Genomic DNA, 27570 nt, shown 5'->3' with positions numbered 1-27570 from the left:
GCCATTCTAGTGGTGAGACGCACTCACACATTTTTAATTACTAGTGCAGTGCCCATTTACTTACTACCGGTCTTCCTTTTTTATTTTTTCCAAATAAATGCATTGTGGAAAATGTTTTATTTCAACTCAAAAAAGAAGAAAAGCAAGAAACAACAACAACAAAAACATTTTGGGGCCACTATGACAATCCACTCTGAAATATTGTCATTCCAATTTGTTCATGCAGTTACTGTACATAATGGTGGCTAAAAGTCTGTAGGTGTTGATAGATAGCAGAAGCGCAAAGTGCTTAGACTGCTGTCCTCTTGCCCTGGTTGACTGGCTTGCCCACATGCTTGAACTCTGCCTCCCAGGTGAAGTACTCAGTGTGAGCAGTGGTGGCCCAATGGAGCTTGTGACTGGAAGGTCATCGGTTCAAACCCCACGACCGGCAGGATGAATCTGGGTGGGGAAAGAGAAAAGGCAGCACTTGCCCCTCCCTCATTACCACCACTGAGGTGCCCTTGAGCAAGGCCCTTAACCCCAACCGCTTCAGTGGAGCTGATCAGTGGCCAGCAGATCAGACTGTGGTTGTACTGGTCAGCTTCCAGGTATGAATGTGTGTGTTTGTGAATGTGAACAGGACACCCCTGAAAAAGAGAGCATTGCTCTCAGTGGGACTCCCCTGTATAAATAAAAGGTAAACATCAAAAAACTCCTTCACCATGGTCTTGCACTCCTCGCTGTCTGGGTCCAGCTTGCGCCAGTCGTATTACTCGTAGTCAATCTGCCAGTCCTCACTCAGAGTGAAAGCCAGTTCCTGGCCTCTGAAGACCCAGATCCCAGATATAATGCTGTCATTGTAGCAAACAGAGGACGCTGGCAAATGCATTCTTTCGGAGCTTGTCCAGTTGCTGGAACATGCCTGTGATGAGGTTGCAGCTCATGAAGGTGGCGGTAAGATCCTCTGGGTATTTGTATACGCTATACCAGATGGAGTAGCCCTCGTGGTCAATGTCCCCCCAGAAATGGGGATGGCTACTTTCAGGGCATCTTCGTTGGAATACTTTCTCTTGAACTCGTCCATAATGAATGTACTCTTTGGCAGGAGTGCGAAGGGGTCCTTGGCTTTGGGGTCGGCAGCCAGAGCAGCCTCACACTTGTCCATCTCCTCGGCGGCGGGGGCAGCGGGCTTCTTCTCCTCTTTCTTTTCTTTCTTCTCCTGGGGCATAGCTGCCTCTTTTCCTCCCTTCTCTTTCTTGGGCTGCATCTCGGCAATCGTCTTGGCATCAAACAGGGCCGTCTTTTCACACAGCTTGACCTCCCCAAGCACAGCCTTGAACTCAGGCTGCTTGACGCAGGTGACAAACCAGCGGGTGACATTAGCGTATGGCTGATGGAAAGAAGGCTCAGGGACCTGTTTGTAGAGCCAGAGCATGGAGCAGGCTACACTGATGTCAGCGAGGCTGACCCTCTCTCCCACTATGAAGGTATGGGTATTCAGATGCTGGTTCAGCACCATCAGGACCCTCTTGACCTCCTCCTTGGCCTGCTCTCTCTTGGGGAAGACCCAAGCACTGGCTGGAGGGATGATCTCTGCATCAGCAAAGCTCACCCACTGCAGCACCTGGGCTGCAGCCTTTAAGATTGGCACCACGCAGGGGATCATTGCTCAGGTAGTAAGCAATGGCGTTACTCTCAAACAGACAGAAACCATCTCCCTGGTAGGCAGGTACCTTGCCCAGAGGGAAGTTCTTGAGGAAGGCACGAGTGTGGTTTGTCTGCCGGAAGGTGAAGGCAGGGGGGTTGCTGGCCAGTGGCCACTAGTGAAGCGCGGGTCACCCAGAACCCGCCGGGTCCCGCGGGCTGGCCCGCCCCGCAGGCGGTCTGGGTTGGCAAATTATGAAAGTATCGCAGGTGCGGGCGGGGCAGGCTCAGTCAGAACGTGACAAAGCAACATTATTAAATAATTTAGAGGAGTGAAACACACAGAGTAACTCTTTATTAACTCATTGAGTGCCAATGACGATAATCGTCGTCAATTCGATTAGTAACGTAGAATGCCAAAAAAAAAATATTAGCTTCAGAGTCTGATGTGCTTGAAATGTTTAATTTCACAAAAGGCTCATTATCTCAGCTTCTAGAAAAAAACGGCTGTTTTTGGTTAAATCAAGCTATCTTCTCCGGCTGATAACTAAAGAACGGAAAATGGTATCAATAAACCTGTTTTTGCTGATGATAGAAGAGAGTCTCATCGTTCTTTTTGCGTGTTCGGTGTTTACATAGTAATATCACACAATATTCTGTGGGCCTCGAGAAATCACTGAAAATAGCTCTGAAACTCTGGCACTGGGAGCGTCCGTTCTCCAAAAGTGGCTGGCACTCAATGAGTTAAGACGTGAACTCTCACACACATGTAGGCCTACACACAATCAGACAGACAATGCGACTCTGAGGCCATCTGCACCTGCTGCACTCTATAGCCTACATGGAGTAAAGAAACGCTTCAATGAGGTAGCCTATGTTCTCTCAAAACAAACATTTTGGAAGGATTATTCGCTGTAATTATTATTTGAAGTGTCCATAAAACTAATGCCACCGCAGATGTTCTGTTGTGGACTCGACTGTGATCTATTTGTCAACTTTACTGCAATGTGAGTAGACTATGTGACCAATTGAGAGCGCATGAGGTAATTAAAAGAAATCAGACAGCGAGTCTGAAGCCGTATCTGCAAGCGCCATATCTGCAAGTCGTCTGCACCTACTGCACTCTCTACTACTACTACTACTACTACTGCAACGTGACCAATTGAGAGCGCATGAGGTAATTAAAATAAATGGGGAAGAATAAGAACTATTTATGTAGCCTACCTCTCTACCTGCTACCTCCATTTGAAGACCTTGGATTAATTGAAGACCGATAATAGCTGAGTTTGTAACACCGACGAAGCAGAAAGAAATCAACGACATGAAAGCAGCCGCGCAACGCATCCAGAGCAGTACAACTGTTGTCGCGCACGCATGTGAGTGTCTGTGTGTGTGAGAGAGAGAGGGAGGGGGGGGAGAGAGACAGAGTTACTTTGCACACCTTGGAGAGCTCTGCTGCGCTCCTCCTGAGTCCGGAGACATATTGCATTAAATTGGCCGTTGCGGGCTGCTGGGTTGGGTTGGGTTTGGAATTTTCAGATATTTAACGGGCCGGCGGGGCGGGCTGGCTCCAATAACGGGTTGGGTTGGTGCGGGCCTTAAAAAAACCTGCGCATCACTACTGGCCACCTTAACACATTGAGTGCCACAGCGCTTCAGTAAAATTGTCTGGAGCCTGTGCCAGATTCACTTCCATTCAGTTGAAAACAGCTATAGAATTTTTTCTATTAGGGCTATATTGACAGGGCTGGACTTTAATGAAACATTGGACACTCCTGCTTCTTCCAAAGAAGAAATTTTGTTTCTAGACAGTTCCATTATGAAATGACAGCCTCTGAAAGAAGAGCACTTTCAAGGGTTTTCTGCAGTTTTTTTTTACTTTTCAAGATATAGTCACTTTTATGAATACTTTTTGCACTCTAATTTCGAGCACATTCACTGACTCTGGCTGGTGTTTTCTGATGTGGTGGCGTGGTGTGGTTCTGTGCAGCCTGCGTGCCCCCCCCCCCCCCCCCTCTCCACCTCTGAGCTGCGGGCTCCTCCCCACACGCACAGAGTCTGTTTTCTCAGACTCCGTTTTTGCCCGGATCCCAGCGCAACAAGGAAATGCCAAACGCGACTGAACGAAAAGGTTTGGCCGTTCGGCTTCGGGTGCTGGCTTTCTGGCAGGGAATCGTGTGGAGAAACTATATGCAGACAGATAGATAGAAGCAGAAGAGCTCAGTTGTGGGCGCGGATGCAGCCAACTTTCAGCTGCAGACAGAGCAATCTATACGGCTCTGGCTGCAGCATGCATCGGTTTCCCCTTTGATCACGTCTTTCCCTGCTTTCTCCTGCACAAAGTAAAGGATCTGAGGTGGGTGGCGCAGCTCCCGTGTCGATGTTTAAGGTGGCGCCGTGTGATCCCTTGAAGGGATTCATGCTCACTGGCTAGGTACGACCTTAAACAGCAGAATTATGGAATAATATGAATTATGATTTTAGGACGTCCACAGACGTCCTTGGCACTCCTCGTTACTTTTTTTTAGGACGTCCACAGACGTCCTTGGCACTCAATGTGTTAAGGTGAGCACCACTGTACTGGGGTGCAATCTGAGCCTTGAAGGCCCTCCAGTTGTCTGGGTAGGTATAGAGAGTCCCTGCTGTCATCATCAGTATGAGAGAAAGCTACCGGTCCCACTTATAGCCTCTGCAGGGAAGGCTTTATGACATCACTGATGATGTCATAATAATGTCTATATCATCATCAGTGATGTCCAAATCCAGTTGTCAGTTGTCGCATAGAATTGCTGATGTCACCAGTGATGTCACTCGAGCATTCGATGATGATGTCTAGGGGTGTTCCGATCACCTAAGAGAAGGTTTTTTGGGGTGAGTCATTAATTCATTCAGTCAGGAATGGATGACAGATATGTACGGCAGGGATTCCGCTAGGCATTTTTCCAGACGGCCAATGCAGCCGGTAACCTTCCAGAATTCCGGCCATATCAAATATTTACCGGCCAGGCGGCCACTATTAAAAAAAAGGATGTTATAAAATAGTTTCCTAAATAAACATTTTGAATCAATTTATTTCTCTATAGTCTATTCTTTATAGCCTCTATAGTCGATTATCTTTATTCCAGTGTTGACATTAACTCATTCATGGCCAGTTTAGGACTGCCAATATTTAGCACAGGCCAAAGATTTTCATAATTGTTGGTCATCTTTCAAGACCCACAGTAAATTATCTATTAGCACCAAAGTGATTTGCAATACCTCAAAATGAAGATGTACGTCTCTGGGTTCACCAGAAAAAAAAAGTTAGCTTTTAGCATGTTCTGTACTCTACTTATAGTCATTTATATACACCCTGTTTTCACCAAAAAGGTCTCTCTGAGAAGAGAAATTGCAGAAAATTGCATTTTTGTAACGGACACTATCTCAGGCAGAACTCGCTCTCAATTCTTTTATTTTGAACTGTATTGACATCAGACATGTAAATATTATTCGTTATGACACAAATGACAAAAAAAAAAAAAAATATATATATATATATATATATATATATATATACATGAAGTGCTTTTTTTACATTCAACAATACAGTTTACTCAGTGTGAGTGAGTGTGAATGTGTGTGTGTGTGCGCGGGGCCCATGTGTATCTCTTTACATTACATTACATTTCGTCATTTAGCAGACCTAAATGACCGTCCTGACCGTCCTGACCTCATTCTGAGATGTGGGCTCACAATCGGCTCCTCATCTGAAATAAAAGCAACATATCCTCAGTAAACTATATAATCACATTTAGTACAGAGACAGTGTAGTGTACTAGTGTCTCAGTAAACTATACGATCATAGAATGCAGAGATCAGTGTAGTCTCTCTCACACACACACACACACACACACACACACACTCCTTACCGCGAGATCATCCGGGTCCTGTCGCATTGGAGTCCAGTCTTCCTCGCCCTCACATGGAAAGTGGCCGTGCTGCTTGGCTCTGTGTGAAAGCAATTTCTGTGGCGAGGCTGCTGTTCTCCTCCTCACAAAGTTGTGACTCCGTCTCATCTCTTTCGGGCTGGCACACAGGAACGGGGTCCAGGGACCAGGATCGATCATGTTGGTCACGGGTTTGACTACCGCGAACAACTGATCCATGTCCGCTGCCCTGCAGCAAGGCGAAAAGCTCGTGCAGCGCGCCGAGGGGCGTTTCAATGGCGTTTCTCCTCTCTGCACAAGGAAGCGTTTCTCCGTTTTCTGTTCTTTCCTCCTGCTCAATTTCAAAACAACAGCTGCGGTATGTGTTTGTTCACGTGTTGTCGGCTTGTCTTTGAGGCCAGGGACCTGATACCATGTCACAGGCTGGGGAAGTCTTTGAACTACGCGCTGCACTAATAAAAACAAAAACACGTCAAACGTGGAGGGCTATTCCTGATAACACGTTAAAGACGTCTTTGGCGATGAATGAGTTAAGAGGCCGATTTTGCAGCAAGAATATTTAATTGTTCGGCATTCAACAGGCACGTCGTTCTCGGTAAGGCCGCTTTCATTATTGAAACAGACAACATTCATGCTCCTACTGTCAGTCCCTCCAGGAAATTGCGATTTTGCGATCGCAATAATTAATGCAAATTCAACCAAACTCCACGATATTTGCGGGGGCTTGCAATTTTTCAAAATTCCCGCGATTTCGCCGCAAAAAGTTAGTAAAATGCCGCATCTTTACCTAGGTTTGAGATATGTGTGCGCTGTCATCTTGCCTGGTTGCCGTGGGAACGAGGGACAACAATAGGAAGTGACAAGAGTATGGGACGTAACGTAACACGTCATCGCATTCCGATGAGGACGGCAAACCGCAAAACAATTACCAAATGTTTTGCATGAAAGTGGAGGCAAACTATTTTGCACTCCGTGCAACACTGTCGTGGAGGAACACAAACGAAAATCATCACTGGACAGCCACTTTGCTAGTGCGAAGCATTTGAGACCCACACACACACACACACACACACACAGGTGGCATATATATTTAGCTTAGGGTCTAGTAGTTTGAATATTTAACAAGGAACAAGGGATGAGGAGGACAGGGAAGGCATGAAGAGGAAAGAAGGATAAGAGGAAAAATATGAAGCACTAAGTATGAGAAAAGGCAAAGTGATAATAGCATTATTGAGGATGAGGAAGAAAGGAGAAGAGAAACTAAAGGAAGGAAAAGAAAAAATGTAATTAAAAATTAAAAAATTAAATCGCAATTTTTCCGCAACTCCGCAATTTTTGCCTGTTCCCGCAATTTTACCGCAAAAAAAAAAAAAAAAAAATGTCGCAAATTGCATCGCAAATTTTGAGAAAAGCCGCAGCAAAATCAAGCATTTATGATCGCAATAATCACAAAAAAACTCCTGGAGGGACTGTACTGTAGCTGCAATTGCAGACACTCATGAACCCATATCTTCTGGACATTGCCTTGATGAAAAAACAACGTAGCGTTAGCTAAAAGTAATAAGTGCGACAGTGTCAGTGCAGACAGCACACAACTTGAATCTCCTTGAAGCACCTTTATCTTTCCCACTCGACACCTGGCACCTGCGGCAGCTCTCCTGCACTCGTTCTCTGCTCCCATTTGGCTTTATTTGTGGTAAGCATTTTGATTCATCTCCTCATCATACGAGCGTCGGGCAACAAGCACGAGTGATTGATTGATTGGGTCGACGTAGGTAAAAAGGCTTTTTACTTCCGCTAAATTGACAGCCTACGTCGGGTCTCTTTCACTTTTGACAGCAGCAGGCACGCTTTTGTTTCTTCTTGAGGAAGAATAGCAGGTTCTTGACGCTTTCCTGCCGTCTTGCTGGCCTCGGCTGAAGTACTTGTCGTTGATCTAGATTTAAAAAAGGACTGGCCTAGCAAGGGATGTGTGTTTTGACATTTGGGTTTCCTCCTGCTGCGTCAAGTCACAGCGGGTCCAGCGCTGGCCGGCGGGACTGATGCTGCGTGTGCGGCTGCGCTACATTAACTCATTGAGTGCCAGCCACTTTTGGAAGACGGATGCTCCCAGTGCCAGCCCTTTCAGAGCGTTTTCAGTGATTTCTCGAGGCCCACAGAATATTGTGTGATATTACTATGTAAACACCGAACACGCCCAAAGAACGATGATACTCTATTGTATCATCAGCAAAAAAAAGTTTATTGATATCATTTTCCGTTCTTTAGTTATCAGCCGGAGAAGATAGGTTGTTTTCACCAAAAACAGATGTTTCAAATTAGAAGCTGAGATAATCAGCCTTTTATGAAATGAAGCATTTCAAGCACATCACTGACTCTGAAGCTAATATTTTCTGATGTAGTGACACCTCAAAAATAATTTCCTTCAATAAAACAGCGAAAACAAAGGAATTTTGTTTGGCAAAATAATATTTTTTAGCTGCAACCAGCAGCGCTGGCCCCTGCGTGCGCAGACCCTACACTTTCTTGCTGGTCTTGATTTACTGCTGGTGGGCATCAGATATTCTAGCTTGCCAATCTGTCCATCGAGCCTGCTGTCTGGGTCTGTCTGGGTCGGTGTTGTATGCTGCCCTGCGTGCCCCACCCCCCCCCCCCCCCCCCTCAACTGCAAACCCCTCTCTGCTGCGTTTGCTCTGCACTGAAAACCCAGCTTTTTCACAGCGTTCCGCGTGTATTTGTCACCGGCTCCCAGCGCTTCCAACTGAGAATAATAACAACTCCACAAATAATCACGTGGAGGGGCTATCGCAGCGGACACGGAGGGGCTCAATTGTGGGAGCAGATTGGCTGCTGCAGGCACAGCTAACGTTATGCTTCATGCATATCGATGCATACTGATGCGGTTTCCGTTTCATCACGGGGCTTCTTCTGCTGTTTTTCCTCACCTTTCTCTAATCTGGAGAGCACTGTCGCCACCTAATGGGTCCGTAAAATAGGTTATACACATTCAACATGCCCCAAATTTTTGTATCAGGCTTTGATCCACGTCCCACCGTCAAAAAACGCAATTGACGACAATCGTTGTCATTGGCACTCTACGTTACTATTTGAATTGACGACGATTGTCGTCATTGGCACTCAATGAGTTAAAGAAAGCGTCTGCTATATTTTTCACTCAACAACTCACTCAACACTCAACATAACAGCGGGGGCGGAAAAATATGATGTAAGTCTATTTAGGTCGTAGCTTATTGGTAACATCACTTAGGGCGGCTATAGGTCACACAATATTAGGCTATCTTTCATAAGGAATTTATTTATCTGGCATATTTTCAGCCGGCCACTTGAGCCGGTGACCTTTTAATTTGCGGCCCACGGCAACAAATACAGGCTAAAAGCCGGCAATTGCCGGCTAACGGAATCCCTGATGTACGGTATGTCATCAGTAGGGAAGGGTATCGAGACCCGGTATCAAACGGGCCTCGGGCCCGAATTTTTAAATACCGGAGTATCAATAAGCTTTAATGTTAACGGTTCCCTTATTGGTACTGGAGAAATTAAGAAAATAGATTTCTTATTTATAATTGCTACATAAACGTTATCTGGCACATTTTATCTCACCAACTCTGTAGACATGCCTGTTTTTTGTGATTTCTGAACGAGAAAAGAGATCCACTTTTCCCGGTTGACTTGCTTTCTCTCTCCGTCAGCTGCTGCCAGTGAGCAGCCTGGGCTGGGCAGGCCGCACAGCACACACACACACATACATACATACACACACGCTGAAGGCAGCAGGCAGGCAGACAGAGCAAATATCAGAGCCAAGAGAGACAGCAAGCACGCTAGTGAAATGGCAGAGAGAACGAAGCATTCAAACGTGCAACAAATTGTTCATTATTAAGGGTGGAAACACGAGCAATCTGTCTAAACACTTAGCGAAAGTCCATCAAATACAAACATAGAAATGCATGGTTTTCCACAAGCTACTCATTTAATCTGTTAAAGGGATACGCAACTTTTCGGGAGTTTAGCTCATTTGCCATATCCCCCCACATACCCAAGGTACACCATGCCTTTACCGTCACTGTCCGAGCAGTATACAGTGAGCTATATTCGTGAAGTTAGTATCTCCTTAGTAGGGATGGGACCGATCCGATCCAATATCGGTATCGGGTGCCGATACTGACGTAATTCATGGATCGGATTTTGGAGATCCACGTGCCATGTGCTGCCGTTCCAGTTTTTACATGGCTCGCGATCGAGCTGAATGAGCCCAAGTAACATGAGGCACGCCTCCATTCCAGTCTCCAGAAATTCCATTCCACAGTCTGCAGATCGCTAGCCTGTAGCTAGTAGCAGCCAGGCCGGCCGCAGCACTATGGCTGGCTGTACACAGAGCTCAGCTGAGCCGACTCAGCTAACGTAATATGCCCGTGACGTGGAGATACATTCCAGAAGTAGAATAAACTTCCAGCAGACAACATGAAGGCTAAAGGAATTACTGTGAAGTTGTCTGTGTTGCCCTGGCTGTTTGCGTTTGCTCTATCTCTCTCTCTGTCGCCCTCTCTTATGTCAGCATCAGATCATAACAGTAATGTAACGTTAATGGTAGCCTCACATACATAGCGACACAGTCGTGGTTGTACTCATTTGCACAAAACATTTCAGTAAAAATAAAGACACACAAGACATATCTTGGCAAATAAATGTATATTTATTACTTTTCACGAATCAATTCAAATTGTTTTGAAATATTGAATGACCCAATTGTTATTGTGGGATATTATGAACCAGGTACCTAACAACTAATGTTATGAAAGAAGTAATGTATCTTTAGAGCCATATGATTTCCGCAAAATGGAAAAAAGGACGGAATCATGGAATTTGGTAATAAAAATTGAATCAACTGTAAAAGATGGAATATTGCAGAATTTTCCAGAATTTGGCTGAAATTGATAAAAGTAGGCCTAATTATCAAAATAAGAAGTAGATCTAATGATCGTAGTAACCTAAATGATTTCATAATTGCCAAATAAATAGGCCTAGAGAAATCATTCAGTTTTCGATTGGGGTGTTTTGGGAGGGGGCTCGACCTTGCGGGGGACCTTTACTGCACCTCAGTCACAACTTAGTTGATTTGATTTATAAGTATCCTCATTTGCCTTGTACAGATCCTTTCCAAAAAAATTGAATATCATGGAAATATCATGGCATCGAGGCAGTAAATAAAGCAAAAGGACTACCGACCAAGTATTGAGTGCAGGCATGAACATAACTTTTCAGAAGATCGACATTTCTGTTTTGAAAATACCGGTTTTTGATTGGTTTTATGTGATATTTAATTTCTTGAAATACTGTTTTGGGGGTTTTTATGAGCTGGATGCCAGACTTATGCAAACTTAAACAAATACTTGAAATACCTTACTTTGTGTGTAATGAATCTATAATCTATGAAAGTTTCACTTTTTGAAAGGAATTATGGAAAAAAAAAACTTTTCCATGATATTCTAATTTTTTGCAAAGGAATCTGTATATTTTTCTTCATTTTGTTTTTTGCAAGCTGTATTTTTCTTTCATTTTTTCTTCAATTGGCCAAATTTTTGTCTGTACTGTATAGTCAAGAAAAAATAGCGATGATATCGGAATAATATCGATATCGGCAGATATCCAAATTCAGATATCGGAATCGGATCGGAACTGAAAAAAAGTGGATCGGTTCATCCCTACTCCTTAGAATGGAGGCCAATGGTACACCCGTTCAAAATAACCAAAAACACATCTAATATTGCCAAAATACATGTTGTGCTTCGGGTACTCACCGCCAGATTAAATATTAATCCAAGTGCAGAGAAATTATCTTTTTTTAAGGTAAAGTACATAGCCGGAATTAATACTTTCTAAACATGGCCACCAGGTATGCGCGTAATACAGCGCATGCGCTGTGTACAGGCAAATAAGGAAGTTACTCGGTGTGGAGATTTACTCCCACCTAACCCAGTCCCACTTGTTTCTGGGTTTTTTCTCTTAAAAATAACAAAAAAGAACCGATAAGAGTACAGTTAATTAAAGTACCGGATCGATAAGCAGTACTGATAAGAGTAGTTGTATCGTTAATTCCTTAACGATACCCATCTCTAGTCAGTGATGATAGAGATTGAAGATATCGAAAACATCTTTAAACCTGCCAAACTTGGGCTATTGAAGATGTAGTTTCCTCGAATGGGCTTGAGTTGCATGAGGTCGCCTGTTTGCTACATGATGCATGTGGTCCTGGGCCGAAGTTGCCCCTGTTTGCCATCGATCACCGATGAGAAATGTCTACCCAATACCGATCGCCATGCCGATTTATTTATTTTTATAACAGCTGTAGCAGTGCACACATAGACATCAAAGGGGGCTTGAGCCCCTGCCTTTTTTTCAGTCTGTAAAAAGTGCCCTTTCCTGACCATGAATGCAGCATTTCTAATGGTGCTTTGTATGGAAATTGCCCTTTCCATGCCGTCACTGAAGGCAGCATTCAAAGAGAAATGTCTTTTCCGAGCTCTCTTGGCCTTGAATGCACCATTTCTAATAGGCCTCTGCATGGACCAGTGTTTTTCTAAGCCGCCCCTGAAGGCAGCAACCCAAAAACCGCACGTGGCTTGCCCATTGACTGTTAACTCATTCAGTGCCAGCCACTTTTGGAGAACGGATGCTCCCAGTGCCAGAGTTTTCAGAGCGTTTTCAGTGATTTCTCGAGGCCCACAGAATATTGTGTGATATTACTATGTAAACACCGAACACGCACAAGAACGAGCTGGCTCTATTGTATCATCAGCAAAAAAAAGTTTATTGATACCATTTTCCGTTCTTTAGTTATGAGCCGGAGAAGATAGGTTGTTTTCAGCGTTTTCAGGCTTTTCAAATTATTAGCTGAGATAATCCGCCTTTTGTGAAATGCAGCATTTCAAGCACATTCACTGAGTCTGAAGATAATATTTTCTGATGTAGTGACGTAGTTGTTGTGTGATGCCCTGCGTGCACCACCCCCCTCCCCCCCTCCCCCCGTAAACTCCTCCCCACACTGCACACAGCCTCACGCAACCATTATATTTTCGGAGTGCTGCGTTTGTGTGCTGCTGTCGGCTCTCAGCGCCACAGCAGGGAAGAGCCAACCCGGATTGCTGAATGGTTTGGCGTCAGGGGCTGCTTTCCTGTCTGCTAATCGGGTGGAGAAACTATACAGACAGACAGACAGACAGACAGGGACAGAGGGGCTCAGTTGTGAGCGCGGATTGACTCCTGTTCGGAGCCAATGTCAGCTCCCGCGACAGAGCAAATGGCTCTGGGAGCATGCATCGGGTTGTCTTTGATCCACGGCTTTTAGGCTGTTTCTCGGACCTGTCTCTAATCTGGACTGCACCGAGCAAGCACTGTCGCCACCTAATGAGTCCGTAAAATAGGTTATACACCTCCAATAGCTACTATAGTTGTACAGGAGCTGCGGAAGGCTTTGATCGACGTCCCACCGTCAAAAAACGCATTGGACGTCGAAGGACGTCCGTGGCATTCTACGTCACTATTTAATTGGACGTCGAAGGACGTCCATGGCATTCAATGAGTTAAGAGCGAGACGGCCCGTCCCCGCCCACTCCAGCAGTGCGCACTCAGCCACATGCAGACTGAATGACAGCAGCACAGGCGCACACTGACAGATATATCAGTCAACGTGAATCAGGTATGTATGTTTGTCAAAACAAAGAATTATACAGAGAGCCAACCCCCCCCCCCCCCCATTTCAGTTTCATGTTGAAATTTCGGCGGTGCAGACAGGCATGCAGCAGCCTGTAATGCCGTTTTACACCCCGCCAGCCCCGAGATGTCGAGATCACCTCTACCTGGGTGTTAAGCACCAAACTCAGCCTTCATGTGCTAGGAGAGAGCCCCCAAAACATGGAAGTCACCTCAATACTTTTTTATGCTTTAAAGTCTAAAGTCTATGTGCCAGGGCACTGAGGGCAGGCCCATGGTCTGGAGGGGATGCAAATCACATCTTATGGTGGTCTATGTAGCAAAAACGGAGTGAAATAACTGCAACTGTAATTCGGCTTTGTCTGATATCGATATGTATTCCGTAGCCACTAGCCAGTGATGACTGAGTGAGCCTCATTTATGGCTACTGGCCTGGGTAGTTGTTGTGGCTCTTGTTCAATATTTAAAATGAGTTAAATAACGCTTCAAAGTTGATGAATTTGTCATAGCTTTCCCCTCTATGCAATTGGATGTACCGGTAACTAAACTAGTATGTTGGTAGTAAGTTGATGACAGTAGCTGATAGTCACTCCCCCTGTCTATACGACAGCTACTGTCACCAGTACAGTAGTGGTTTTGATGATTTATTTATTCATCAAACCTTTTACTGACAAACTAACTGTAAATGGCTTACTTTATTTTGAGGTGCATTGCATTGCTCAACCAGAAATATTCCCAGATCAACTCTGTTTCGCCTAAAATGCACCAGATGACAGCTGTTTAATGCATCTTATTTGTTTGTTTAAATAATGCAGATTGTTTAATCAATCTGCATTGAAAATGTGCAAAAATTCACCAACCAACAGTTGTAGCCTATAAGCCAGTGGTTTTCAAAGGGGGGTCCCCAGGAAAAACAGGGGATAATCTATTTTTACTATAATTCCATCCACAAGTAACACAATCTAAGCTAGTGTAGAAGTGAGTAAGCACAAATAATTGACAAAAATCTCGAAATAAATATACAGTATTTACTCTGAGAAATTAAATAATGAGAAAAGGAACAATTATTGATGGTTAAAACTGAATAATGACATCACAACAGTCTAATCCTAATGCTAAATTAAACTGAGATATTCCTCTAAATCTGTCTCGAAACTGCAAAAGAAAAGAAAAACATTTTGGCGTTTTTTCGGTCACCAGCGAGTAACCTCCCTTGCTTTCAAGCTCAGGAGCCGCCACTGATATATTATATATATATATATATATATATATATATATATATATATATAGAGAGAGAGAGAGAGAGAGAGAGAGAGAGAGAGAATATAAGACGATACAAGAAATACCAATCTCACAAAAAAGTGCAAACAAATCATATGCTGTGCGACCATCTGAAAAAGTTGTGCTACCAGTGTAAAAGTTAGCCGTGAACCCTGCATCAGTGACACGGTTTTCCTGCATTGAATTGGCATAACTGATGACATCATCAATGATGTCATAAAACATTCCCTGCAGAGGCTATAAGTAGGACCGGTAAGTATATTGTTACAAAACCATTCCTGACTATCTATTATGTGTCACTACCCTTGCAGTGAAAGAGGACGTTAACATAGCCTAAACGAGAATGACATTCTGGATTAAAACTTAAGCCCTTTTGTGAGAACCAGCCATCATATTATTTAACATGGCCTCCCACAGTGATATTCGAGAAAAACTGCGAAAGAAACACCATGCTTCACAAGAATCTGGGGTCACTCAGGCTCTCGTTCAATCTAGCAAGTTGAGGGAGGAGAGACGACAAACTACGAACATGGAACTGACAGGCAGTGAGGGAGACCCTGGAGAGACACTTAAATGCATGGTAAGAGCCCAGAGACAGAGGCAGAAGAAAATTCTTGAACAGTGTTCAGCCCAGGAGTCTCCTGAGGACAACGAGGAGATCACCGTTATTCAGTCCTACAGTGAAGATGAGAGATCAGTGGAGAAACCAGCAGGGCCATTGGTTTTGTCTAGACCACTGCTTGGTTCTCAGAGAGAGATACTGGCTCCTGGCTGCAGCCATGTGGAGAGACATCAGTTAACCTCTGGCTCTACCCGTTCAGACAACTTCATGAGACAGCGCATGGAAGAGAAGCTGAGAGCAGCCAGATCTAAAGCTGAGAGCCGTCTGCAGCAGGAGGCTTCTCTCGAGCCAGCCAGTCGACTACAGAGCCTCCAAGACAAAGAGACTCTTACAAGGTTTGACAGAGAGGTTGATCCAGACAGGACAGGAAGAGATGATGTCCCTCTGGTACTCAGCACCAGGCTCAGGTTTCAAGATACAGCCAGACATGCAGAAAAAGGCTTACCAACTGCAGAAGAAGCATACCATTTCTTTACATACAACTTTGACCCAGATCCTCAAGAGGGGACTGACCAGGTTAAGAGGAAAATACAGAAACAGACAACAAAAGCTGAGGAGGATGGAGATGAAGAAGGAACAGGGGGGGGAGAGTGGGAAGATGCAGAAGAAGATAAAGATAGCGAAGATGAAAATAAGGAGCAGCCTCAGAGTGAAGAAGCTCCTCTTGTGCAGGATGAAGAGGGGAATTTACTTGCCATTGAGCAATCATCTCAGGAGTTTCTGGAAGTGAAGAAACCAGATAGACATATTCAGCAAGAGAGTGAGCTCCTCTTTACCCCAAGTCTTCGCACAGTTCCAGCCTCCAGTAAACTGCATGATGACATGCAGCCCTGTTATCTGGAAGAGGAGGGGCTGTACATAGGGGAGAGACCCCCTGTAACCCTGACCAATGATAACATTCTGGAGAACCGCATTTTGAAACAAGAGGAGGGAAAGAAGTGGTTCGGAGACGATGGCAGGATCATGGCCCTGCCAGACCCCATAAAGGAATCATCCACAAGGCCTCCTCTCTTCCACATGGAGGACCTGGACCCTGCACTGCATACTGTGTACAGGAAGGCACTGAAGTCCAAATATGAAAATCTGTACATAGCTGCAGCGAGGGACCCCGAGAGAGAATACCAGCTTGATCTGGATGTATCTGGGCTGATTTTCTCCCATCATCCGCTCTTCAGCCGCGAGCATGTCCTTACGGCACGCCTGGCCCAGCTGTATGACAGGCACCTCACCAGGCAGCATAAGAACCTTACAGCACACCTCACAGAGAAGTTGCATGGCCTGAGGAATGCCCTGCAGAACATGCTTGAGATCCATGGTGGGCAGGCTCTCACCCAGGTCATGCAGCAGAGGATCTCTGAATACAGTCTGGAGGTTAGGAACACTCGGCAGCTGCGGGACATGGAGCAGAAGGAGGACAGGACCCTGCTGAGGAACATTGTCAAAGTTTGGAAAAAGGTCAAAGCCCTGAGGGACTTTCAGAGGTTTACCAACACTCCCTACAAGCTCTACCTCAGAAGAGAGGAGATAAGGGGAGCCACAAATCAACAGGAGTATGAAGATGAGATCTTAGCAGAGGTGGTGGAACTGGAGACAGAGAGGGAGGAGGAATACCAGAGAAAGCAGACTGAATACAAGAAACTGCTTGAGGAATGGAAGGTCTGGAGGAGAAAACACAAAGCCAAGAAGAAGAAGAAGAAAGGCCAGGTTCAAGATGAGACAGGAAATGATGATGATGATGAGCAGGATGTGATTGAAGCAGATCTTGTAGAAGAGTTTCCAAAGCCAGTGGCTCCAGAGAAACCAGACTTGGATGCTATAGAGGAGCAGGTCAGAGAGAAAGCCCACAGGATACGCAGGACACCAGGAGAGCCTCTCCTGGTCCCTGAGCTGTCTGTCTCTGGAAACATCACTACCAATGAGCAGTGCCCCAGGGCTGAATTTGCTCGAAGAGAGGATATTGCAAGGCGTTCTCTTTTCATCAAAGTCTTATATAATGACAAAGAAGTTTCCCGAACAGACAGCCGCTCCCTGAACTCGGACTTCAGAGTCGACTTTAACCAGATATTCAATATGAAGATAGTTAACTGGCCTGAAAGCATAAAGTTGCAGGTGTTCGAAGAGATTGGCTCATCATGGTCCCACTCCCTGCTAGCTGAAGTGTTTGTGCCAGTGCCAGAGCCATCAGTCGTGACGGGAAAGGTCCCTGCTGAGGAGTTTGAGTTCAGCAGCAACCAGAAGGTCATGTTCGACCATGAGGGCATCGGTAGTGATGTGCCCTTCTCCTTCGAGGCTGATGGCAGTAACAGACAGACCCTGTTGATCTCTGGGAGGCTGTCCTGCTGTGTGTCATGGGGGATAGGGGAGGCTGATGTAGCACTCGCCCCTCCAATGTCTCAGCAGCCTGGTGGCATGCACAGTGGCCTGGGTATGTGTATAGGGGCATCTGGACTCAATGACATGAAAAAAATCAGGGAGTGGGCCACAAAATCGCGACTGGATCCCAACGACCCGAACAATGCCTCCATCATGCAGCTGCTGAAAGTGACGAGTAGCGGAGAGGTGACTGCTCCAGAATACTTCCGTCTGGAGCAGCTGCAGGAGGAGTTCAACTTTGTGACTGATGATGAGCTGGATGGGTCTAAAAGATTTCGTCTGCTCAGGCTCAGGAACCAGGAAGTTGCTGAGTTCCGCAATTACAAGTGTGTCCCCACTTTGGAGAGGGAGATCACAGATAAAGTGTTCCAGGAATATGACAAGAGACTGAAGGAAGGAGAGATAATTGACACTAAAAAACATCTGGTTTCACATAGAGCTTTAGTTGCCAAATATCTTCAGCAGATACGAAAATCGGTCATCAACAGGTTCCTTGTTGCCAAGCATCACTTCCTTCTGTCTGACTTGGTGATAGAAGAGGAGGTTCCAAGCATCAGGATTCTAGGACTTAACGTAAAAAAAGAGGCTGAACCCAACAAGATACAATATACAAGATACAAGCAGGACAGACAAACCCCGTCTTTATTTTGTCACAGGCCCTTGAAACCTCAGAGGAAAGAAAGGAATGTGACAGCTCAGAATTTGTCTGATGGAGACATTAAGATGCTGCTCAATATCATCCGGGCCTATGACATCCCCGTCCGCAGGCCCTACACCAGCAAACCACTGACCTCAAAGTCAGCCCGTGCTTTTGCTGAGACGTTTGCAGCAGGACAGAGTGCCATTCCGGGCAGTGATTGGCTCCACAGACAGGTTCAAGTGCAGCCATTTGTGGAGGTATCCTTCCAGCGCACAGTTCTCCAAACGACAACAGCTGACGGACCAAACCCCTGCTGGAACGAGCAGTTGGAGCTGCCATTTAGCGCCCCAAATGGTGACTACAGCACAGCCAGCCTGCAGTCAGTCAAAGATGAGGTCTTCATCAACATATTTGATGAGATGGTTTATGAAACCGGAATGGGTGACAAAGATGGGGGGGAATCAATACACACTCAGGTAGAGAAGCACTGGTTGGGCTCTGTCAAGATTCCCTTCAGCACCATTTATTCTCAGGCCCGGATTTGTGGCACCTTCAAGGTGGATACACCGACAGTGTTGCTGGGGTACAGTAAGCAATGCAGCTTTGGTAGTGAAGATGCTTATGATGCCGTGTGCAGCCCGAGCGAAGGAGCATTTATTAGACTGTCCATCACTATCGAACCCCAGCTGGTGCCTGGAGAGAGAATTAAAAAAACAATTGATAGCCATAGCCAAGAAGATGAACGCTTACTTCAGGCATCTGAGAGATTTGAGAGAGATGCAGCACGGGACTACCCAGACCGACCCTGCCTTACCACCGTAATAGACATAACTGGCAAGACGGTCTTCATCACCCGCTACATCCGGCTGCTCAACCCCCCACAGGAGTTCCTGGATGCTAGCAGTCCCCAGCAGGCCACTGAACTGGTTGCCCGATTTGTGTCGCTCATCCCCTCTCTGCCAGACAGCATTTCGTTTTCTGGTGTTTGTGACATGTGGAGCACCTGTGATCAATTCCTCGCCCTCCTAGCCGGTGATGAGGAAGAACATGCTGTACTGTTGTGCAACTACTTCCTTTCTATGGGCAAGAAAGCATGGCTTATAATTGGCACCGCTATCCTTGAGGGACTCACAGCCTATGTCTTGACCTATGAGGAGAACTGCTACCTGATCTGGAACTCCAGCAGTAGTCAGTACTATGGCCAGTATGACACCTTCTGCCCCCTGCAAACAGTTGGTTGCCTGGTCAGCGCTTACAATGTGTGGTTCAACATTCAGGAGTATACTTCCCCGATGAGGACGACTTTTGATGTCACGAAAGCCAATTTGTGGAAGCCCTTCTTCTCCCAATCCTTCCCCCACCCAGGGCTGTCCAGTGTACAGCCCGAGGAGCTGGTGTATTGCCGCACGGACAAAGCAGCCGCAGCAGAGCTTCAGGACAGAATTGAGAAGATCCTGAAGGAGAAGATCATGGAGTGGCGGCCTCGTCTTCCAACCCACTGGAACCGCTACTGCACCTCCATCCTGAGACACTTCCTGCCCAAGCTGGAGCAGAGTGGGGGGCGGCACGTGGCAAACGAGCAGCACCTGGAGCTACAGAGCCTGTTGGGAGACTACAGGATTGCAGGATTCCCCCTTCATCTCCCATTCTCCGAGATTCATCCCATCATTGAGGCGGTCTACATCACCGGATTTCACAATGTGTGGGTATCTAATGTGGAGTTTGCTCTGGCTGCGTATGTGCACCCCTACCCTAATGATGTCCTGTCTGTATGGGTGTACTTGGCCTCACTTATCCACACATGACTGTTGATAGCGGACACTTTACTGCTTTTGTATATGAGCATCAGTAATTTAGGCTAACTACTCTATGCAATTTATTTGCATTCACTTACAGTATTTGTTTGTGTGCGTTCTAGTGTATACACGCTGTTGGCCTGGCGTCGTCATGGGGGTAGGGCTGTCGCGGTCATTGCATCACCGCCGTTATACTAGGGCTGTCTTCGAATCGATTTTTTCAAATTCGAATATTCTATTGAGGTTTTCCCCGAATATTCGAATATCTGATGATTACAAAAAAAAAGTGATTCATTTTTCATTTTGTTCAATCAACTTTCTTTATTGAATATAATAACTGCAATGAAAATTGCACAGACAGTTTTCGATTGATGAACGCAGCAAGCGGATCCACCGCAGCTAACGTTAGCACCACCAGCAGCAAGACACCTATACAGCCAGCAGCTCGGTCTTGTCTTGGACGATGATGATGAAACTTCAAGTGAGGCATCGACTTAGACAATATCAGGTAACATTATTCAATTATCTAACGTTAGCTGGATAAATTGTTTCACTGCCACATTGTTGATGTTAGGTAAGGGGGCTTTTTCACTGTCATGGATAAGTTAGCTTAGCTTAGCATTAACGTTATAATTATCATCAGCTTGTGTTACCGTGAGACGTCTTATTTAACGTTACACCAGGGCTCCAGAGTGCGCCTTGGGATTTGTAGCGTCTGTGTTTCTCTCGCCACAGCGTGCCCCCTCGTCAGGCACACACACAGGGAAATACAAAAATAAAACATTTTCAATTGCTTCTGAGTGCTTTAGACTTCGTTTTACTTTGAAAATCCAACTGAAAGTCGTATCGTTCTTGTCGCTAGTGGACAGTCTGCAGGCAGCCAACAGTATCCAGATCCCTGACGTGACCGGCCAGACTCACTCGTACCGGTCCGGAATCGGAGTCACAAACAGGTGGAATTAAAATGTGTCCGATGGTGGTTTTGTACCATAGACTATAAATAATGGACATAACTATCTCATTGAATTTCTTCTCCCTGGTGGAGTTCAAACGGTGGGTGTCGCCATCTTGGTTTTAGTGGGAAGGAGGGGGTTGAAAGGGTGGAGCTATGGGGAGCGTGGGATGAGCACCGATTAGCATAACCTATGGGGGTGATCTTATGTGCTGACAAACACGCCCACCTTAGCTCGCAGTGGAAGCTCCTCAAACTAGCTGAAGCTAGGTCAGACTGCTAACAAGCTAGCTAACAGGCTATGGGCTACATCCAGGCCATCCACCTCTGTTCTCGTTGTTCCGGTCGGGACCGTGAGGCAGTGAAGAGTCGTCCCACATTCACGTTACGTTGAGGTAGACTAAATTAACACGAAACTACAATAAAAGTTTAACCAAAGATTTATCTATTATTGACTTTATAGCTATTGTAACGTACTAAGCATATATAAATAGTGGGAAATTGCAGAAATATGGCCAGATATTAGCTACTGTGAAACAACATTAACTATGATCAATGTATAGCCACCCATTATGTAACTTTTTTATGTCATTCCCTGAAGCATATTACATTTTATTTTACTCCTACAGCAGTGTGGATCTTTGGTGAGTGTGGTGTGCTGCAAGGTCATGGGGATCAGCTTCAGGTGGACTGGTCTTCAGTCTCCCCTCCTTTTCTCACGCCCAGCAGCTGCACCAGATGTCATCATCGACTGTGCCTTTACACACAAGTCTTTATCCACATTATTGATTATTATTTATTTAAAAAAAATCTCATTGTGTAAATATGTTGTGAAAGCACCAACCTCTCTTTGCATTTCATTTTGGTTGGTGTTTTAATAAAAGTACTTGTGATATCTCACGTGTCTTTGATTTACCATTGAAAATGGAACAGGTCTAGGTAGGCTAATGACAACTAGGGAATATCACACAAGGAAATAGCACGGGTTAATCAAGCCTTGATATCATATTCCCAATCAGTCGCATTCACGTTAACCTCTTAACATAGCTAGCTAATAGTCACCTATTATTTTAACGTTTACTCGACTAATCGGATCATAAATTGGAACTTATCGCACAATTACTCAATCGCTCTGATTTAGCTATCATCAGCTTCTAAATTTAGCTTGAAGTTGTCTTAGGCATGTGCTAACTAAAAATAAAGACAATTAAGATTATAATTGACTCAAAAATACATATTTTAATGAACCAGCAGCAGCTTTGGGGAAACAAAACAAACAGATTTTTTTTTTCAGCTCCCAAAGAACATGCGATGACGTCGATTACCAAATATGTCGGCGACTATTTTGGTAATCGACGTCATCGCGACTAGTCAACTAATCGTGGCAGCTCTAAATCGCATTCACGTTAACCTCTTAACAGCTAGCTAGGTTGCATCTGGAATATGATATCAAGCCATTAATGTCAGGTCTCAGTCTCAATCGCATTCACGTTAGGGATGGGCAGGAGTAGGAGTTCATAATGTCAGTAGTCGAGTAACGTTTCCGCTGTTCGGGTACTCACCCCACTCCCCACCCCTTTAAAATGGTCTAAATCTACGCATGCATCGTTATGTGGATCTGGCAGCATGAACTGCACGGGCGTCAAGTCAGCCAGCATGTACAAGAACGTCATCCGCTTTGTTGCTTTCAAAATAAAACGCTTATTGTAACGTAACCTTTATTTATTTTGAGTAATGTGTTACAGCCACAGTTTCACGCCATATAACATCACAACTAGGGATGTCGAAAATCATAATTTTTCTTGACCGACAACCGACCCTCATTAGCAGACAATTGGTCGGTTAACCGAGAAGATTAAAATGCGCTATTTGACTGTCTGTGCCCCATTAAACCATTACCACAACAAATGTTTGTTTTTCTTTCATTAGAAATAGGAGTGGGCTATACAGAGGTCAAAAACACTTTTTTGGTCATTTTTATTAGGTCTCAGTTTTTTTTTATTCCATTTGACCTATCTCAACATGAAATGACAAAATGTTTGGCCTGGGGTTCAAGAAAAAAGTGTGCAGGGCACAAATCCTAGATGACCACCGTTTTCCCTGAAAAATCACATTTTTAGCCATAACTTTGTCATTTTTGGGTCTTTTTACTTGGTTTTAGTGTCTAACCCTATGTTTTTGGGGTCAAGCAATCTATGTATGCATCTAGAAATAGTTACAAAGTATCAGATATTGAGTTAATACCTTTTTTGACCAAATTTACCTATTTTTTCACCTTAATTAGCATAATTCACTAAACATTATGTTCAATTTCAGGGGCATTGCTTAAAACATAACAGTTTTCTCCTATAAAGTCCCAGGCTCTTGAAACTGCCACAGGCACAATCTGCTGCCCGATAGTGTCCTGGATGTCATCAGTGCCAGGTGGTCGCTGCCAAATTTAATCTCCAGTACCAACGCGCATCAGGTGATCCACACGGAAGGTTCCATCCCCATTATCATCCAGGTAAAACCCAATATACCCTCATCCCAAATGACAGCAAGTAATTGGTTGGGCTGGAGCATAGGTTCTTCCTGAGAGATCCCCTCTGCCTTTCTGGCTCCTCCTCCTCACAAGGAAATACCACCTCAGCTTGGTAATCATCCCCGAGGAGCACAATTAGGTTCTCAATCATCTCTTTCTCTGACAACTTTCTGGTATTGGATCTCTTGCCTCAAGTAAGCCTTCAGCTCAGGTGACTCATAAGGACAAGTGCCTTCACTTCATTGAGTAGTGACAGATGTAATAGGGCCTATTACATCTATTAAATAGGCCCTCCATGTTCTTTGCACTTCACAAGAAGTTTTCAACAAAATCATTGGCCCTCACTTTCTTTTGCAGGTTCTCTCTCAACCCGTTTCTTCTTCTCTTTCTGTTTGTTACTCCATGTCACCTCCATTGCATCTAGGTGTTTAAGGACAGCTGTGGTTGACTGCTCGACTTCACTGCCATGTCTATCTGTTAGCATAAAGGTAATCTTTGATCCCCTTTGCCTTGAACATCCTATTTGAGTGTTGGGCTGACTGGGCAGCAAGATATCTACACTTGGCCAAGTACCTCTCTGCATTCAGGTTGTTTGTGGGCAGGTTTTTCCGTTGGTCTGCAGTCAGTGTATAGAGAGGAGTTGCTCATGCAGCATCAGGATCAACATCCTAATACTCATGTTTGCGCTGCAATTCCACTCCTTTCGCGGCCTGGACACACATCTCTCCAAGAAGAAGGTGATCGAGATCACTTTGTGGAGCATTGTCTTCCATTTTTATATTTTTAGGCTCTCAGCTGTCAGCAAGGTCACTGCAGAGCTTGGGAAGCATGTCAACCAGCAAATCCTGGCTTGCTATCTCAACGCCGTTGAGGAAGGGCATTGTCACCCTGTACGTAAAATTAGCAAGTGCTTTGAATCCTGCTATTATGAAGTCATTCTCAAGGTAAATGTTGCATGCTCGATCAAGAAGATTATTTAGCAGTGTCTCAAGTAGCCGTTTGATGTAGGGAATGCAATCATAGACTGCACCTGCCTCGTATCCAAGTCTAGTAAAGCATCTCTCTTTGTAGAGGCTAAATTACTTCTGTACCCCAGCTTCCTCTAGATTCAAGTCAAACTGTTGTGCTAGGGTTGTGCTGTTGTCTTCCCATCTCCCTCATGTGATTACAGTAATGTTGACTTATGACAGCGGATGGCCTATTTCACAATAAAATTCACCATACAGTATTTTGTAGTGAAATAAGTTAAATGGTGTGAAATGTTGGTAATAATTAGCAGTGTAGGGTTGCTATTAATATTATTATGGTATGTCAAATTTAAGCTTTTTCTATAAATATTAGGTCTACGGGCATGGTTCAAAATTGAGGTAAAGAAGGGTAAATCTGGTCAAAAGTATGTATTAACTCAATATATGATGGTTTGTGACTACTTCTAGATGCATAAATAGATTGCTTGACCCCCAAAACATAGGGTTAGACACCACAACCAAGTAAAAAGACCCAAAAATGACAAAGTTGTGAAATGTGATTTTTCAGGGAAAACGGTGGTCATCTTGGATTTGTGCCCTGCACACTTTTTTCTTGGACCTGAAGCCAAAAATTTTGTCATTTCATGTTGAGATAGGGCAAATGGAATACAAAAAAACTGAGACCTAAGCAAAACAAGAAATGACCCATTTATAGCCCACTCCTATTAGAAAGAGTTTCTTTTTACATCTACAAGCAGAAAAAAACACATTAACAAAACGAGAAGACAAGTTGAATCCTCCAGCCATCTAAACAAAAAAATTCCTCCGATAGGCTATACTGCTCGCATTGCATATTAACTCATTGAGTGCCAGCCACTTTTGGAGAACGGATGCTCCCAGTGCCAGAGTTTCAGAGCGTTTTCAGTAGGGGTGTCACAATATATCGTCCCACGAAATTTCGCGATAGTAAAACGTCACGATATGTATCGTTGAGATGAAATCTCATATCGTGAATTTTTTTTTTTTTCTTCAAAAATAGACAAAGAAACGTCTTTGTTCGTTGAAGTTCAATGTGTGGAAAGTAGTTCAGTTGAACAAGTCTCTGAAGAGACACATGAGAAGTTATACAGGAGAGAAACCATTCAATTGAGTTTCTGGCAAAACTGTTTACTTGACAGGAAAAACTGAAGATGCATAAAAAATAGACTAAGAAAAGTCTTGTTGTTTGAGTTTGAAGAAAAACTGAAGATGCATAATGAGAATTTATACTGCTGAGAAACCTTTTAGTTCAAAGTAAATCTAAGTGACGGTGTAACTCATTCTATTTCAAGATAAGCCTTATCTCCAATCTCATGTTTTTTCTAGTTGTTATTGTAATAACAATTTCCCACAACAGCATGTTTTGTATTTGTGCATTTCAAATAAAATACTACTTTTCCAGTCATATATTGTCATTATTCAAGTTTAAAAAAATATTGTTAAAATCGTATCGTATCGTATCGTTATCGTGAACCCAGTATCGTGATACGTATCGTATCGTGAACTGAGTGTATCGTGACACCCCTAGTTTTCAGTGATTTCTCGAGGCCCACAGAATATTGTGTGATATTACTATGTAAACACCGAACACGGCCAAAGAACGATGAGACTCTCTTCTATCATCAGCAAAAAAAAGTTTATTGATATCATTTTCCGTTCTTTAGTTATGAGCCGGAAAAGATAGGTTGATTTCACCAAAAAGAGACGTTTCAAACTTAGAAGCTGAGATAATTACCGGTAGCCTTTTGTGAAATGAAGCATTTCAAGCACATGACTGACTCTGAAGCTAATATTTTCTGATGTGACACCTCAAAAATAATTTCCTTCAATAAAACAGTGAAAACAAAGGAATTTTGTTTGGCAAAATAATATTTTTTAGCTGCAACCAGCAGCGCTGGCCCCTGCGTGCGCTGCTGGTTGCAGCTTCTTGCTGGTCTTGATTTAATGCTGGTGGGCATCAGATATTCTAGCTTATTTGCCAATCCTGTCCTGCTGTGTGGGTCTGTCTGGGTCGGTGTTGTATGCTGCCCTTGGGTGCCCCCCCCCCCCCTCAACTGCAAACCCCTCCTCCGTGGGTGTGTCTCTGGTGGCTCTGGTGGCTCTCTGCTGAGTTTGCTCTGCACTGAAAAGTGCGCTACATCCAGCTTTTTTACAGCGTTCCGCGTGTATTTGTCAGCGGCTCCCATCGCTTCCAGTTGAGAATAATAACAACTCCACAACTAATCATGCGGATGGGCTATCGCAGCGGACACGGAGGGGCTCAATTGTGGCAGCAGATTGGCTGCTGCAGGCACAGCTAACGTTATGCTTCATGCATATTGATGCATACCGATGCGATTTCCGTTTCCCCATGACTTCTTCTCTCTTTTTTCCTCGCCTTTCTCTAATCTGGAGAGCACTGTCGCCACCTAATGGGTCCGTAAAATAGCTTTTACACATTCAACATCCACCATACTTTCACAGGAGATGGATCTGGCTTTGATCCACATCCCACCGTCAAAAAACGCAATTAACGACAATCGTTTGACAATGTTTGAGCGGACGACAGCCCAGGCTGCAGGGCGCACTGACGAAGCGCGCATCACTACAGTATCTTCTCCTTTTAGCAATAGTCTCACTAATCCCACAGTGGTTTACCTGCTTTTAAAGGAGAATTTCGGTTTTTTTGAACCTGGACCCATCTCCTGGCAATAATTATGATTTGGCCACTCACCCAGCGATGTCCGCGGCGTTTCTGGCCGTCCTAGCGTTGTTTTGAGATCAATAGCGTCCAAGTCAGTTGTAAAATGGAGCTGATTTGGCCTACAGGTAGGACGCTTTGCGGTGGTGGTTTTAGCGTAACCTATGTGGGGTTTGGCATAACCTTCGTTATTTCGAATCCCACATAGGTTACGCCAAACCCCACATAGGTTACGCTAAAACCACCACCACAAAGCGTCCTCCTGACCTGTAGTTGGCCAGTCGGCAGGAAAGTATCACGGGACTTTACGAGACTTGGTGACCGAGATCACGTTTGAGGCAATTTGATCCCTGGGAGACTCCAGGAAATGGCCTGGGGCGAAATATCACTCTGGTGGATGTTGAGGGATCAC

General features: G+C 44.6%; 1 protein-coding gene and 2 pseudogenes across 3 annotated transcripts in view; 1 reads left to right on the top strand and 2 right to left on the bottom strand.

Annotated features, from left to right (window-relative positions):
• castor2 (cytosolic arginine sensor for mTORC1 subunit 2) overlaps positions 1 to 27570 on the bottom strand; it is a 102073-nt gene that overhangs the window by 60166 nt on the left and 14337 nt on the right. The window lies entirely within an intron of this gene.
• Positions 290 to 4275, bottom strand: LOC310784085 (elongation factor 1-gamma pseudogene; annotated as a pseudogene). Its single transcript has 3 exons — positions 4192 to 4275; positions 695 to 1802; positions 290 to 361 (listed from the first exon to the last, which is right to left on the bottom strand). The product of its transcript is annotated as an elongation factor 1-gamma pseudogene (transcript).
• On the top strand, positions 15094 to 20004 carry LOC310784074 (coiled-coil and C2 domain-containing protein 2A pseudogene; annotated as a pseudogene). The gene has a single exon. The product of its transcript is annotated as a coiled-coil and C2 domain-containing protein 2A pseudogene (transcript).

This window comes from Poromitra crassiceps (assembly GCF_964638095.1).
Source record: "Poromitra crassiceps genome assembly, chromosome: 1".
NCBI classification, from domain to species: domain Eukaryota; kingdom Metazoa; phylum Chordata; class Actinopteri; order Beryciformes; family Melamphaidae; genus Poromitra; species Poromitra crassiceps.
Note: the sequence above shows the minus strand (reverse complement) of the source record. Positions and strands in the feature narration are given on the sequence as shown.